At 41.2% G+C, this 16,493-nt stretch overlaps 1 protein-coding gene across 7 annotated transcripts in view; it reads right to left on the minus strand.

Annotated features, from left to right (window-relative positions):
* The window catches only part of PARD3B (par-3 family cell polarity regulator beta), a 645,413-nt gene that overhangs the window by 414,731 nt on the left and 214,189 nt on the right, over positions 1-16,493 (minus strand). The gene's annotated exons all lie outside the window — the stretch shown is intronic.

The raw sequence follows: 16,493 nt of genomic DNA on the forward strand, positions 1-16,493 counted from the left end.
AGTGGCTCAGAACTCAGGGCCCCTGCCCACAGTGGCTGACAGCTCCAGGGCCCCCTTGAAGGTCCCCACCACCCGCAGTGGCTGACTGCTCTGTAGCCCCCACTGCCCGCAGTATCTTGGAGCTCCAGGGCCCACCACTGCCCACAGCAGCTGAGAGCTCCGGCCCCCCCGCCCCACAAACACCCTTGGCAGCTGACGGCTCTGGGGTTCCCCCCCCCAACCACGGCTTGGAGCTCTGGGGTCCCCCCGCCGCATGCAGCGGCTTGGAGCTCTGGGGCCCTCCACCGACTGACAACTCTGCCCCTGCACTGAAGCAGAAAATGTCACGGAGATCTCTGAAAGTCACAGATTCTGTGACCTCTGTGACCCAATCTTATCCTTAGACATCATTAAAGATTGGTGATTCTGTCATTCAATATCATGGGTAAAATATTAACTTCCATACATTTTTGCTTTCCAAACTGCTGGGTCTCCTGCCTTTGAAATGATGGGGGGAGGCTCATTTCAGGGGCAGGAGACCCAGCAGACTATATTTGGCATCTCGATTCCAGATTTTTGGGATTCTTGATTCTGAGTGTTATTCTGGGGTCTAAAAGATCCTATTAAAAAGGTGGTGTCTTTGATCAGTCAAACATACTCTATGAATTGAAACAGATTCTTCATCTATGCAGCATCTGAGTGAGTGGATCTGATAAGATCCTCCTTGACTGTTCGAGATTATTATACTTCGGATAGTTTAAAAACAAAAAACAAACCCACCCAAGAGAGACAGAAAAAAAAACAACACCTTTTTTGATTTCTTCCAAGAGACATTTAGTTATTTTTCTATTACAACCACTGGTGCAGACAGACAGTCTTTCCTCACTTTGAAATAACCTTATCTATTACAGAGTTGCTCAGTATATACCTAAAGCTGCTTGGGGTAGTACTTAGCTGTGAGAGCTACAGAAATGTGGACTAAACTTGGCATTGTTATTCTTGGGATGTACTGCAAATACTGAAGAATAGGTTCATTTGTCTCATCCTAAGGGTGTCCCCTTCTAGCATAAACTCAGGTATTGTAATTTCTTTGTTTATAAAACTAATAGTCTTCCATTTAAACGCTGGTCAGATTGTTCTCCGTACTATATTTCTATAAAGCCATTCTTGACTTTTTAGAGCATTATTGCCATATCAGTTGCATTCTTACTGAACAGGTGATCCTGCCTGCATCTCCTTCCTAACTATGTAAGATACCTAGTATCTCCATCTCTTTTAGACCACTACAATATCTGTTTGTCCCTTAGCTTCATTTACATTTAAGGAGGGGGGTGTCATACTTTTCATAGTCAGAGAACTTTGTTATAAATAAGGATAAAATTGTGTCATGGAGGTCACGGAAGTAATGGATTCTGTGACCTACGTGACATTTTCTGCTTCAGCCCTGGTGCAGCGGGGGGATGTGGACCTATCAGCCATCATGGATAGTAATAGGCCTCAGAACTCCAAGGCAGCGCAGGTGGTGGCGGCCACGGAACCATAAGCCACCATGGATGGCAGGGATGCTGGAGGTCCGAGGCAACACAAGGACCCTAGACCAGTCAGCCGCTGTGGATAGTGGAGGCCTGAGCTCTGAGCCCCTGGAGCTGCGACAGGGGCGCCAGAGATCTGAGCCACTGGGGCTGTGACGGGTGCTAGATGCCGCCCCCCCACTCTGAACCAGGCTCAGGATCTTTCTCCTCAAACACATACCACCCCCGCCCCGCGGCAGGACTTGGGCTTCAGTCAGCCTCCCATGTCAAACCCGCCCTCTCTCTCATTATTTTTAGTAAAATTCACAGACAGATCATGGGATTCCGTGAATTTTTGTTTATTGTCCGTGACCTGCCCATGACTTTTACTAAAAATAACTGTAGCAAAATCTTAACCTGATCAATGAGGATACTGAATTTATTAAGAAATTTCTCAACTCAGCTGGCTAGAACAAACCCCTTTGGCAGTCTGTGTAGTGCATTCCTTCACAATTTACATAGATTTGGATTTTAATGAAGAGGAGAAAGCCTTGCTGGTCAGATAAATAGCTCTTAGCTCCAGTACTTATACATGGTACCAAGATCACAAATCTGGGAATGGATGGAGATTAAGGAGAAGAACCCTTTCCACCTTCTAGAACTACTAGTGCAGATGGCAGGAAGATGAAAAGGAAACTCCCTGAAGGATATGTTCTTCCCCATCTTATGAAATAAGGCATCTGAGACATTGTGGCTCAGGTGTGCTTAGTGTCAAGAAAAGGTGAAAGTCATAAATGGCTCTGCTGAGACCTTCGACACAGCCTGATAATCAAGCTATCATGTAACTGCACCAGTAAGGAACCTGTCCACTGCAAGAAAGTTTGCAGATCTATTATATATCATGGCTTCAGTGACCATGCACTATTTTTATGTAATTTTTAAATTTAAACTTTCCTGGCTTTTTAATGTCTTTCTTTACAGCTAAGATATTTTCCCTTAAGTTATTGACATCTATTTGCAATGTTAACTCTTGTTTAATGATGTTTTGATTTGGAATGTCTTTAGCTTTTTGTGAAAGCTGCCTAGGAAAAATACAAAAATGCATGCCATATGGAAGCATTCAGTTACATCCAAGTATGTAAACAGATTTACACCCTCCTTTAGGTGAAAGCCATGTTACTCATCATTTCTTTGCCTTCTTGTTATAGCTGCACCAAAGTATCTTCCAAGGGGCACCTGAAAATTTCTTAAATTCTGAATTCCATTCAGAACCTCTGTATCTAAAGACCTCAAGATTTCTGTAGTGATTAGGATGCTCCATGTAGCGTATTTATGGTTTCCAGTGCCTGCTACACCATTTGTGAGGCTTAGCACTTCTGCTGAAGTCTGATATGCATTTGTTTGCAAAGGATCTGATGGATTGGCAACTTGGCCAAGTTTGAACATAACACAAGATTGGCGACGCTGGGTCAGACCAATGGTCTATCTAACCCAGCATCCTGCTTTTCAACAGTGGCCAGTACCAGATACTTCAGAGGAGGTGAAGAGAAAAAGGAAATGTATTAAGTGATCCCTCACTTGTCATACAGTCCCAGCTTCTGGCACTCAGAAGTTCAGGAACACAGGATTGTGTCCCTGACCATCTTGACCAATAGCCATTGATGGACCTATCTTCCATTAACTTATCTAATTCTATTTTTAACCTCAGTTATACTTTTGGCCTTCATTATATCCTCTGGCAACAAGTTCCACAGGTTGACTGTGCACTGTGTGAAGGAATTTTTTATGTTTGTTTTAAACCTATTAATTTCATTTAGTGACTCCTGGTTCATCTGTTATTTGAAAGGGTAAATAACACCTCCTTATTCATTTTTTCCATACCATTCATGATTTTCAAGATTTCTCCCATATTCTTTTTTTGTCATCTCTTGTCCAAGCTGGACAGGTCCAGTTTTTTTTAATCTCTCCTCATGTGGAAGCTGTTCCATACCTCTAATTATTTTTGTTCGCTTTCGCTATACTTTTTCCAGTTTTAATATATCTTTTTTGAGATGGGGCAACCAGAACTGCAACACAGTATTCAAGATGTGGGCATACCATGGACGTATAGAGTGGCATTACGATTTTTTCGGTCTTATCACTTTCCTAACAGTTCCTTACATTCTGTTAGCTTTTTTGACTGCCACTACACACTGAGCAGATGTTTTCAGAGAACTATCCACAATGACTTCAAGATCTCTTTCATGAATGGTAACAGCTAATTTAGACCCCCATTATTTTGTATATACAGTGTGGATTATTTTTGCACTGTGCATTACTTTGCATTTACCAACACTGAATTTCATCTGTCATTTTTTGCCCAGTCACCCAGTTTTGTGAAATTCCTTCACGACTCTTTGCTGTCTGCTTTGGATTTAAATATTTTGACTAATTTTGCATCATCAGCAAACTTTGCCACCTCACTGTTTACCCCTCTTTCCGGATCATTTATGAATATGTTGAACTGCACCAGTCCCAGTACAAATCCTTGTGAGACCCACCCCCATTTACCTCTCTACACTGTGAAAACTGACTATTTATGGCTACACTTTGTTTCCTATATTTCAGTCAGTCGCTGATCCACGAGAGGACCTTCTCTCTTATCCCATGACTGCCTACTTTGCTTAAGAGCATTTGGTGAAGGACCTTGTCAATAACTTTCTGAAAGTCCAATTACACTATATCCACTGGATCACCCTTGGCCTCATGTTTGTTGACATCTTAGTTACATACAGGATCTGTGGATCATTGGTGGGCTTCATGTATTGACAGTACACTCTGACATATATATTTAACCCCATTAACTTTCTAAATACATACCACCATTTTTTGAAAATGGCAAAGGCCGTGTGTTGCAGAATCTTCAAATCTTCTCAACAAACCAAGTTTAAAGTTTGTCACAATGTGATAAAGTGTTAATTTGCAAAACAGGCAAAATACTCAATGTTTCTAATTCTCATCTCTCAAATCATCTGAGCAATTTCCCTTCAAATCTGGCCAAAGTTTTCATCTTCTGACCTATCATATTTATGTGCCAGGTGTGCATATCTAACTGATTGATGAGACTGCATTTATTCATTTCAATCCAATTTTGGCCTTGGTTAGCATGGGTGACAGTAGATTGAGTAGTTAACACTGAGATCTGGGGCAAAATTTAGCTGATGAACTCTTCACGCGTGATTGAGTTATAATTTTCTTAAGCCGCTTAGCAAATATTTTAATACAGTTATGCAGATCTATAGTAACAATACATCCATTCCTTTAAGGCTGACTGTAGGCTGCTTTCCTGACATATATAAATGCTTGTGCGAAAATGTCAAGGATTTATAATTATGATGGCAGATGCATAAAATACATAAAGCAAGGCTTATTAGTGTTGATTGAAGTAAATATCCCAAAGAACCTTTCTCCTTTCTTGGGTAAGGAAATTCACATTCAATGTTATTTGTAGGCTGTCATACTCATTATGTTTTCATGTGATACTGCTTCTGAGTTTTGCTCGATAAGAAATGCCCTTTGTTTTCATTTTTCATCTGTCCCAGTAAAAACAGAGGAAACACTATTAAATTCAAGATGGATCGTATGCTTTCTGATTTACCTTCAAACTGATTACTGTCACCTATAAGGACTTTATAGAAGACTAGCTGGTTTTGGAGAACACCTTTTAAAGTCACACAGATACACCATAAAAATCAGATTGTAAGGACTATATTAGCTATAATATGTATGACTGTCAAATGGTTGCCATAAAATATGCAACTTTTATTGCACTATGATGTCTGAGATATAGTGATGTATCTTTATTAGGATTGCCAACTCTCCAGAATTGTCCTGGACTCTTCAAGATTTAAAGATTAATCTTTTTAATTAAAAGCTATGTCACGTGATGAAACCTCCAGGAATACGTCCAACCAAAATTGGTAACCCTGAATACATAGAAAAGTACAGAGATATCCTCAAATACTGTGGTGTGGGTTAACTGTTGGTAAATATTAACTTCTTAAAATGAGGTCACTATCGACCTCACAGGATTGTTCAGATGCTAAATTAAATGCAAGTCCAGTGTCAAGAGATCCTCCAAAGGAATGCACTAAATAATTTCAAAGTAGTAGAAACACAAAGGTGAACATTCTAAAGTAAGTAGACTGAATGGTATTTGGAGAGAGCATAATTCCATTTAATACATCTGAGAGAGAAAGCGAGAGAGAGAATCTGAACTGTAAGTGCCTTTTACAGTATGTGTTCTGATTTTTCAAACCACAGCAAGCTAAGTATAAGCAGCTGGTTGCTCTCACTTATAGTAAATCTGCATACCAAATCCAAATTTATTGGGTTTTTTTTCTGTAACTGAAATACCTGTTTGTTCTCTTTTTCATCCTACATATGACCCTCTCTCCATTATGGACAAAAAATTAAAGAAAGCAGAGCCTTGGAAATGAGGATTCACATGTCCCCTTGTTACAACTTAGACACATGAGAATTTTTCATTTGTGTACATTAAGCAAAAGCTATAATAAAAGGGCACTATATAATTTTTCAGTTAGGATAAACTTCAGTTATTTGTCTCCTCCAAGCCCGAGCACAGTTATTTACTTGGCCTTCTTAGTTAATAAAATATTTATGACATAAAACAGCAAAAAATTTCCATGCTTCTCTGTAAACTAATCAATTAAGCTTTTCTATTTTACTGTTTTATTTTCTTTACATATTTCAACCCCATTTTTGTAAAAGTCATAAATTTTGGTTGGTTATTTTCATAACACCAGAGCAAAAATCTCTTTAAACAGAAGCTAGATGCTATTAAAATAAAGAGGGACTGACTGGCCTGGAGGAACTTCTAGCAGTCTATTCTCCCCCCCACCCCCCATATGAATCTTCAAATATACACCAGGTGTGACAATATGGTCTGTCCTTAAGCCACATTTTTTGTCCTTGGTATGTAATATAGATGTTAATTTTATTTTCAATGTTGATTGAAATAAGATTTTGGTGGCGGTGTTTTTTTTTTTTTTGTCAGCTGATGCCAGGGTTTGGGGGGAGGGGGTTGGAAATGGAGATAAGGAGGCTTGAGGGGTAGAAAGAAAAGGAAAAGAAATGCAAAGAATACTTAAACTGTCCAAGCCTAGAAGAAAATGAAAAACCATCTGTACCACACAACATGCATGACAACTTTCATTAGTACATGCAGACTTGATAAACCTTGGGATGCTGCCAACACATCACGGAGCTCTAGCATTAGTCCTGTCCATGCAGAAAAACATTCGTTATTTACAGCTGCCATGACTATTAGTCTTACTGATGTTTGGTTTAGCAGGTCTGTACCATTTGCCCAGCCTCCGACAGTTTATACAGAACTGAGAGTCATTATGACGTGGACAAGGTTGTATCCAATAGTAAGATGATGTTACAAATCTTTGACGGCACTCCAACACTAAAAGATATTCTGGGGCGGCTCCTGATATAAAAACTATTCACGCTTTTGAAACAAGAAAACACTTTCTATTGCCTTATGTGCACTGTGAGTGACCTAGTCTCACACCAGGAATAACCCTAAAGTCTTATCCCTTACGAGCGCACTAAAAGTGACCTTGTCTCAGGCAGGTATGACCCTAAAGACACCCTCTAATAATTCCTTGAATACATTCTTCATGAAAGATGAAATTCATAAGAGGAAAAAAATGAAGAGGAATTGCACAGAAATCTTCAGAACTGGTTTAAATAATTGGCCTGTTCATAAGGTTCATATTACCACATAAATTAATAACTGACTGCATATCCAATTACTGACCCACACAGCTGACTTGTGATATATAAAAATAAAATCTATTTTCTTTCTAAAGGCAAAGATTAAATAAGAGATATCAATATGTCTAGAATGGATGAGAAAGAACATTTCTATCAAGCTATGCTCCTCTTAGGAGAAGATCAATAAAATGCAAAATCATGCAACTTTTAGTAACTTTATTTAGAAGAATTGTGATTCTAAATACTACATTTTTAGAAATAATAGTTCTCAAATAAACTATCAAAAGGAGAGACTTGAAAAACTATTTTGACTCAACATCTTAATGCAGCATTACTGTGAAAACAATGAAACTAAAAGTAACATTTCCAGAGATAAAGTCACAGCTCTAGCAATAATAAAAAAAAACCCCTTCAGTGACAATTACTCACTTCAGCAATCAGTTCGTAGCAGACATCCTACTGCTGCTTTGCTTATTATAGTCCTTAAAAGACTGGTCTACATGCTGCAAATTTCAGTCAGTTTTCTTCCCTAGCATTAGCTTCCTACAGTATAATTTCATAGTTAAATTTCACAATTTCTTAGTAAACAACTGGAACGTTGACATCACACCCAAAACTCATAAGGATATTAAATACAACAACATTTTAAGCTGCTGTAATTCACAGTGAATTCAGGAAATTACTGCTGATGGAGTACTATATGTAAAGTTAGAGAAAGGTGTGCGTGTGCATACATACTGTATGTGCATATGCACACGTACATGCTGTTAGATTTGTGAATGAGCAGGGCTTCAAGAATGCACCACTTCCTCTGTTTACTGCAAGTGATATAGCACTTGCATTTCATATTCAGAGCGTGCACATCTCCTTTCCAAACAGAATACGTATAATGAATAATGAATATTCAGAAGACTGCGGTATTAGGAATACTTTTATCCCAAATGAAATGCAGGATTCAAAACATAACACCATAGAATCTTTTTCTTAAATTGTGCTGCAATTGCCCTTCTTCCCTAGGTTCTTGAATTGCCCTATATGTCAGGCTGTGTTTCAGAGTACCTTTACTTCAAGTGTTTTGCTGAATGCTTCAGACTCATACCCATTTTTTGTTTCACTTAGTTATAAAAAGTAGAGCATTATAATACTGTATATCTCCAGTAGGAACAAAGGTTAAAACTATTCTTACTGTAAATCTACATAAAAAATTTAGAGAACATCTTCCCCAGTTAACACTAGGAAGGCAACAATACAAAGGGAAACAATCCTGTTGGATGCACACTTTTACCAGTGAACTGAACATTCGGAACACTTAAGTAAAATCAAGCTAAAATGCCTAATATTTAAGCAAAAATGTTCAAAAGTACATTTGGCGAAAAAACTGTAATCCAAATTCCAGAGTATTTGATAAAATATCGGTCTGGCTGACCAATAAGACCTCATATCATTGTTTCAGAGTAGCAACCGTGTTAGTCTGTATCCGCAAAAAGAACAGGAGTACTTATGGCACCTTAGAGACTAACAAATTTGAGCATAAGCTTTTGTGGGCTACAGCCCACTTCATCGGATGCATAGACTGGAACATATATTGAGGAGATATATACACACACACACACACACACACACACACACACACACAGAGAGAGAGCATGAAAAGGTGGGAGCCCCACCTTTTCATGCTCTCTGTATATGTATCTCCTCAATATATGTTCCATTCTATGCATCCGAAGAAGTGGGCTGTAGCCCACGAAAGCTTATGCTCAAATAAATTTGTTAGTCTCTAAGGTGCCATAAGTACTCCTGTTCATATCATTATAACACTTTTGCATGTTTAGGAAATAGTTTACTTTTAATCAAATTAGCCCAAGTTCTCTGCAAAACAAGGATTTACCTTGGAAACAATCACATTTGACTGGTCAGTGCATATATAAATACATTTAAAATGGAGTTTTCTTCAAGGGATAATTGCTGGCCATTTGTTTTAAGAACTTATTCATAAAACATAGACAGAACTTTTAGCATTCCCATGCACAAAAATGAATTATGAACCAAACTCCAATATTCTATGGTTCCAAAGTCAAACAAACTCTACCATGTTCCTCGAGGCTGATAAACTGAAGCACTTTTTGCCAAAGAAGAATTTTCTGGTTGCTGAAATTATATGTATTTGATAATATTTTAAAACTGTCACTATAACTTAAGAGTACAGGTCTGTCTCATCTTACGCAGGGGTTCCGTTCTGCGGTTAGTGCGTAAAGCAAAAACCGCGTATAGTCAAAATTACATTGAGTTCAATGGTGGGCAGAATCGCCCGCACTACAGGTACAGTATTAAAATTGTTATTTTTCTCTTTTTTGGTTTTGGTTTTTTGTTTTTGCCGACCACGTAAAGCTGAAATCGCACATGTTAAATGCACGTAAGATGCGACAGACCTGTAGTGCTCCCACTTTGTCTAGATTCTTCATGTTGAGAATCATTTATGCATGTAAATAGCTCTACTGTAAAACATTCAAGTCAAGGGGTCTTCTCATGTAAGTGCCACTCAAGGCGAGTAATGGTTGCACAATCAGATACCTAATTACTTCAACATGTTACAAAATCTTTATTTCATTTAAGACAACAGATATCATATTCCCAAAAATAAATATTAATAATAGACAAGACAGGAGATTTCAGTGGTTGCAGATGTATTCATTATAGTTAAGCCTGCGAATCTTTCATGGAGGTCATGGAAGTCTCAGATTCCGTGACTTTCCGGGACCTCTGTGACTTCCACAGCTGCAGCAGCTGACCCCAGCGCTGCCTGAGCAGCCGGGGATGGCCCTAAGGCCAGCCACTGCCTCTGGCAGCCCCAGGGCCAGCTGCACCGGCCACTGCTCAGGCAGCCCCAAGCAGCTGATCCTGGGCACTGTCCTGGGCTGCCCCTCCCAGGAGCAGCGGCGGGGCCTTGGGCCGCCCCTCACCGCCCAGAGCAGCAGCATCTGCCTTCCCCAGAACATAAGATATAGTTGGGGGTATTTTTAGTAAAAGTCATGAACAGGTCACTGGCCATGACTTTTTGTTTATTGCCCGCAACCTCTCCATGACTTTTACTAAAAATACCCGTGACTAAATCGTAGCCTTAATCATAGCACAAGAGGACACCAATAAAAACTGATCTGCTACTTCACATATCTCCTATTCCAAGTAGAGGAAGTCACTGGAAATACCTAGAATGATAAGTTCACCTACTATAGTTCTGCCTGCAATACAGCACCTCTAGTGGATCAAAATATTACAGTGGTAGAGATTCAGCCATAGAACTAATTATGTTTTTAAAGGATAAAAGAACATATCTTAAAAACTATATTCCAGCACATTATGTAGAAAGGCTTCAAATTATCAAATACATTCTATGGTTAACAAAATAGTGTATTAAGGGCATGTCTACACTACAAACTTTTGCTGATACAAGTGACGTCACCATGAAGCCACCGCAGTTAGGCTTGTGCACATGCATACTTGGTGTCTCGCATCGGCACTGCACATATTCACAAGGAGTGCTTGTTTCCATGCACAGTGTGATGCACCCTGCTAGGTATCCCAGTGTGCAACTCGTAACCATCCTTGCACAGTGTCTTTTGGGAAGTTTTGGCAAGGCATGGTGGGGCAGAAACAAGTCGCACAGTGACTGGGAACAAGGGGTCAAGCTCCCATCACGCAACTTTCTCCACCCCACAATGCCATCTCTATAATCTGTGCACCTATTTTGAAAATCCCATGAACCTGCACAGGACTTGTCACTATCTGCCATCTGTGACAGACACATGGACCCTGCACAGTTCTGCACTGTTGTCATAAGCACTGAAAGCACAGGACACATGATACTCCAGTATCTGCAGAGCCACAAGAAGAGCTGTGTGGAAAATCATGATTTTGTAAAGGACAGATTGCCATGGGACACAGTAAAAACCAATTCAAAAGTTGTTGGTGTCGGTTTATGAAGCAGCTGCAACTGATGAAGGGCCACTCCTGGGACCGAGAAACGAGCACTGGCTGTTAAGATTGCATCATAATGCAGGTTTGTGATGATGAGCAGGAGCTGCAGAACTTTCGGATGTGCAAGGTCACATTCCTGGATCAGTGTGCCGAGTCCACCAAAATGAGGACTGCTCTGACAGTGGAGAAGCGAGTGGCGATCGTATTGTGGAAACTTGCAACACCAGATTGCTACCAGTCAGTAGGAAATCATTCTGGAGTTCGAAATTCCACAGTGAGAGCCATTGTCATGCAAGTGTGCAGGGCCTTTAATCGTCTCCTGAAGCACAGGACTGCGACTCAGCAACGGGAAGGACATAATTATGGATTTGCAGCAGTGGGGTTCCTGAACTACAGTGGAGCAAAAGACAGCAAGCATATCCCTATTTTGGCACCAGACCCCTTGCCAGAGTACATCAACAGAAAGAGCTGTATCTCTATAGTTATACAAACTCTGGTGGATCACTGGAGACTCTTCACCAACATCAACACTGTCTAGTCAGGGCAAGTGCATGATGCACGCCTCTCTAAGAACACAGGACTTCTCAGAAAGCTGCAAGCAGGGCCTCTCTCCCCTCAACCAGCAGATGACCATTGGCAATGTTGAAATGCCAATAGCGATCGAAGGGGATGCAGCATCTCCCTTACTCCTCTGACTCATGAAGCTGCACACTGGCCACCTCGACAGCACCAAGATAAGATTCAACTACCATCTCAGTAGGTGCAGAATGACAGTTGAATGTGTTTTTGGTAGACTGAAGGGGTGCTGGCATTGTTTACTCACAAGACTGGATCTCAGGGAGAAAAATATCCCAGCAATTATAGCTCTCTGATGTGTCCTGCATAGTATCTGTGAGACAAAGAGGGAAAAGCTGCTGCCAGGTTGGAGGTGAAACGGCTGTCTGCTGAGTTTGAACAGCCAGATATAAGAGCGATCAGAAGAGCTCAATGAGGCATTATAGGGCTCGGGAAGACTTAACAGTGAGCCTCAGTAACACGTGGTATACCGTGCTCTCCCTGCTCCTGCACTTTGGAGGTGGGGGGCAGTTTGGAGTTGGGCAGTGCTTGGTGAACATCTACGAATAAAAGTGACAATGCATATATTCCTTTTGTGGTGCTTCTTGTACACTTATGATCATTACACCGTGTTTGTCAGTGATCCTATGAGTTGTGTTAAAGTGTCACAATTAAAAGGGTGTTTTCAATAACACCAGCCATTCTGAACCATATGTTGGGAACTATTAAAGAGGAATTGTTTTCCAAACAATAGAGTATTACCGAGTAACAAAAACACTCCAAAAGTTCTGTGCAAGTTAAAAGCAAATACATTAAAACCTTAATAAATATATGAAACAGAGCTTAAAGAAAGGGAAGGAACATTCATGTACATTTTAGCTACACATGCAGCAGCCATGGTTGTCACAGGTCAGATGTGTATGCGTATGTGAAGCTGTGGTTGTTTTTTATGTCCCCAGGGTGGAGTGGTAGGGATACAGTCCCTGATGCCACTTGAGGGCAGGGGAGGGGCGTAGGGACGTGCTATACTGGAATTCTGCATGCACTGCATAGGGAGGCGAGTCTGGGATTTTTGGTACACAAGTCTGCAGCATCTGTTTCTGCTGTCGTAGAAACCCCATTATGTCCTGGTGCATCATCTCTGTCTCCTTGGCCTTTCTCCTGTCTGCTCTTTCCTTCTCCATAAAATCTGTAATGTTCATCCTCCGGGCCCTCTGGTCACGGTCTGATGCAGCACAGGCTCGCAGGATCTCACTGAACACGTCACCCCGAGTCATCCCATTCTCATCCTTATCTGGCTCAGGTGTCCCATGGGTGGGGGGCAGGGGGAGAGGGACGGAGGGAGGAGGAGAAATCCCTCAAGGCCACAACAGCAGCAACTACAGATAATGCACAGAGGTACCATTGTCAGTACAGTCACAACAGAAAGCGAAAGTTAAGATTCAGAACTTCTTTCTCTTGCTCCCCTGAAGTTTTACAGATGACATGTCGAAACAGTTGCTTCAGAGTGCTTCTGCACAGCGCCACTCATAGCTCCAGACATTGTGAATATAGCCCACCAGGATGAGGAGGGAATTGCTTTGTTGCATGAAACCATGAGTACAGGGCAATGGCAGTGAATAATGGCACAATTTTTGACAGGTGGTGGTGATTTGAGATATCTCACTCCTGAGGGTAACAAAGGCAGAGAGAGCACAGCTGCTACAGGCATCCCTAAGCCATCCCAGGCCCATACGCTCTTGTTACTGCAATGGTGCCTCCCCGTTATCGCCAACTGGTGTAAGAAAGCGTCCTCCCATGGAGGAAGAAATAAGGCTGCCATCCCTAGAAACCTTCGGGAGAGGATTGCGGAGTACCTCCATGAAAGTTTCACTGAGATCTCTCAGGAGGATTCAAGAGATATCCCTGTGTAGATCACCAAATTGCTCTGCATGCCTTCCCCACCTAACTGAACACAGGAATGAAAAACAGATAACTCTGCCTCTCTTTGTTGTACTGCTATCTCTTCTACTATGAATAAATTAATGAGAAGTCGATAGCTGTATCCTGCTACATTGGGGGTTCCTCCACCAGAATGAGAAATAAATGTACACACTCACTCAAGGTTCCTGTCCCTGCATCAGGCTTGCCTATGCTCGCCTGCTAAGACAGACTGGACTGCAGTGGAGTCTCAAACAGGTCCTGGCTCATGGGATTGCTGCATGTTGAAATGCCAATAGCGATCCAAGGGGATGCAGCGATGCTTCTCCCCGGTCGCATGTTCCTCATCTTTCCTCGCTGTTCACACCAGGGGTCAGTGACTTGGGCTTTTCTGAGGTATCCACAGCGGTGTATTGGGTGGTGGTGGTGTCCCCGCCAAGTATGGTATACATCTCTTTGTAAAAGCAGAGGTCTGTGGCTCGGCACTGGATAGACTACTGGACTCCCTGGCCTTCTGGTATGCCTGATGCAGTTCCTTTGCTTTCACGCGGCACTGCTGCTGATCCCTCTCATCTTCTCCTGCATCCTCCATGCAATCTGCTTGGAGATGTCCATGTTTCTACATCTGGTCCATAGCTGTGCTTGCACAGCCTCTTCTCCCTACAGGCCCAGGAGATCCAATATCTCCTGTCTACAACAAGCCGGAGCACATCATGAGTGTGTAGGCAGAATGGTCAGCTGGGCAGTTGTGCACAACAGTGGAGACCTTGTAGGTGTGCTTGCCAAACTGGACAATTAGTAAAAGGGCATTTCAAACATTCTCGGGGCTTTACAGGTTGGAGGGGGGCCTTACAGTTGCCATAATCCCTGGGCAATGGAGTTCAAAATTGTGATCAGAGCAATCAGTGCCAGGCATTGTGGGACAGCTGCTGTAAGACTATTAAGGCTGACATAGGTAACAGTGTCTACGTTCGCATTGCATCGACCTCAACACAAACCATGACTCATTGCTGCTTATGGAGGTGGTATGACTATGTCGGCATACTGGAGAGCTTACATGAGTGGGAGACAAACTTAAGTGTAAACACGTGCACAATTTAGTTGATGCAAGACTGCTTACATTGATCTAACTTTTTAGTGTAGACCAGGCCTAAGAACCTGACTGTGACACATAGCCAGAAAGGGTTAAGCACCCCATTCTGCAGGATAAATGACTCATATTCAACCCTTAAAGACACAGGCGTAGATAATGTTTGTGTTTTTGTGTATTTATATATATATATATATATTGGTAGAGGTCAACAATGTAATCAAACAGTCCCTATCTATGCTGTATTCTGTTAATTCAGAGATCAAAGGGACATCTTAACATTTAAATTAACTGTAAACATAAGATATCCTTGTATTCATCTCTCTTTGAAATGTATAGCAAATCATCTGCACATGGTGGAAAAACAGGCAATTCTCTTATGTTAATCTGTCTGGATAATTACCAATGATTCTTAGAAAATGGGTCCATGAGTGCCTATTGTTTGCCGAAGGACTCCAAGCTGTCACAAGAGGGCCTGAAACTGTATAAAAGGCCTTTGATCCCAATCCTTTTTTTTAAATCTCAGATCTGCTTGAGCCTAAACCATAAGGACTGAGATCCCAGTCCTGACTGGGCCGTCCTCAATATAAACATTGGACTATAACTTATGAAGTATTTCTGAAAGAACTCTTTGCAACTACAAAGCTCACCATCTCTGCTATGAATCTGAATCTCAAGAATTGTACTCATGCCTGTATGTATACTGATCTTTTAACCAATGCTCTTTATCGTTTCTTTTTTAATAAATTTTAGTTTAGTTAATAAGAATTGGCTGTAAGCATGCATTTGGGTAAGATCTGGAATATTCATTAACCTGGGAGGTAGTGTGTCTGGATCCTTTGGGATTGGTAGAATTTTTTTATATGATGAATAAGATTTTCAGTAATCCTCATCATATTTGACTTGGGTGTCTAGGTGGAGGCCTGAGGCTGGATTGCTTTAAGAGAACTGAGTTGTTGGCTTCGGGGTAACCAGTGAGGTATTATAGAAGCTGTTTCATGCTGGCTTAGTAAATCTAAGTAATGGAATATCCACCAGCTTTGGAGATTGTCTGCCCCATTCTTTGCAGTTCACCCTAATTGAGTGACCTCAGCTGGCTCTCCTGGGACTCCGGTCACACTGACATAAAACAGTGCAGACCCATTAACTACAAGAGCTGTATCCACTTATAACTGGGGTAAAATTGGTCATGTGGCTTCAACATAACCTAAAATACATACATACATACAAACAAATGGAGCAGGATAAACAACAGGAAATCTTTGACAATCAGGCATTTATGCTGCCCTGTCCCTGACTAAGATCACAGTGTTACTATGCTGTTTTTAAAGTCTTATAAATTGGCATTCTTCTAGTACACTGAGATCTACGAATGTTCAAGTTGATGGAAGAAATGGGTACAGTAGCGGATGTAGTCTCCTGATTCAGTGAGTGCACATGATGGAGGGAGAGAGAGAGAGAGAGAGAGCTGATATATAACAAACACATTCCCATCTGTAAGTCAGTAGACATACATAGTGTCATAGGAATAAGATCATTTCTGATTTACAGAAGCAGACGGCTTCAAAAACCCACTCAACATTGGTGAATGGGACGCTTACACCAAAAGCATGGGGGACATTCACCATAAATCTCTACAAAATTAAAAAAAACCAAACACACACATTCTACCCTTTATG

This window comes from Mauremys reevesii, linkage group 11 (assembly GCF_016161935.1).
Source record: "Mauremys reevesii isolate NIE-2019 linkage group 11, ASM1616193v1, whole genome shotgun sequence".
Lineage (NCBI taxonomy): Eukaryota > Metazoa > Chordata > Testudines > Geoemydidae > Mauremys > Mauremys reevesii.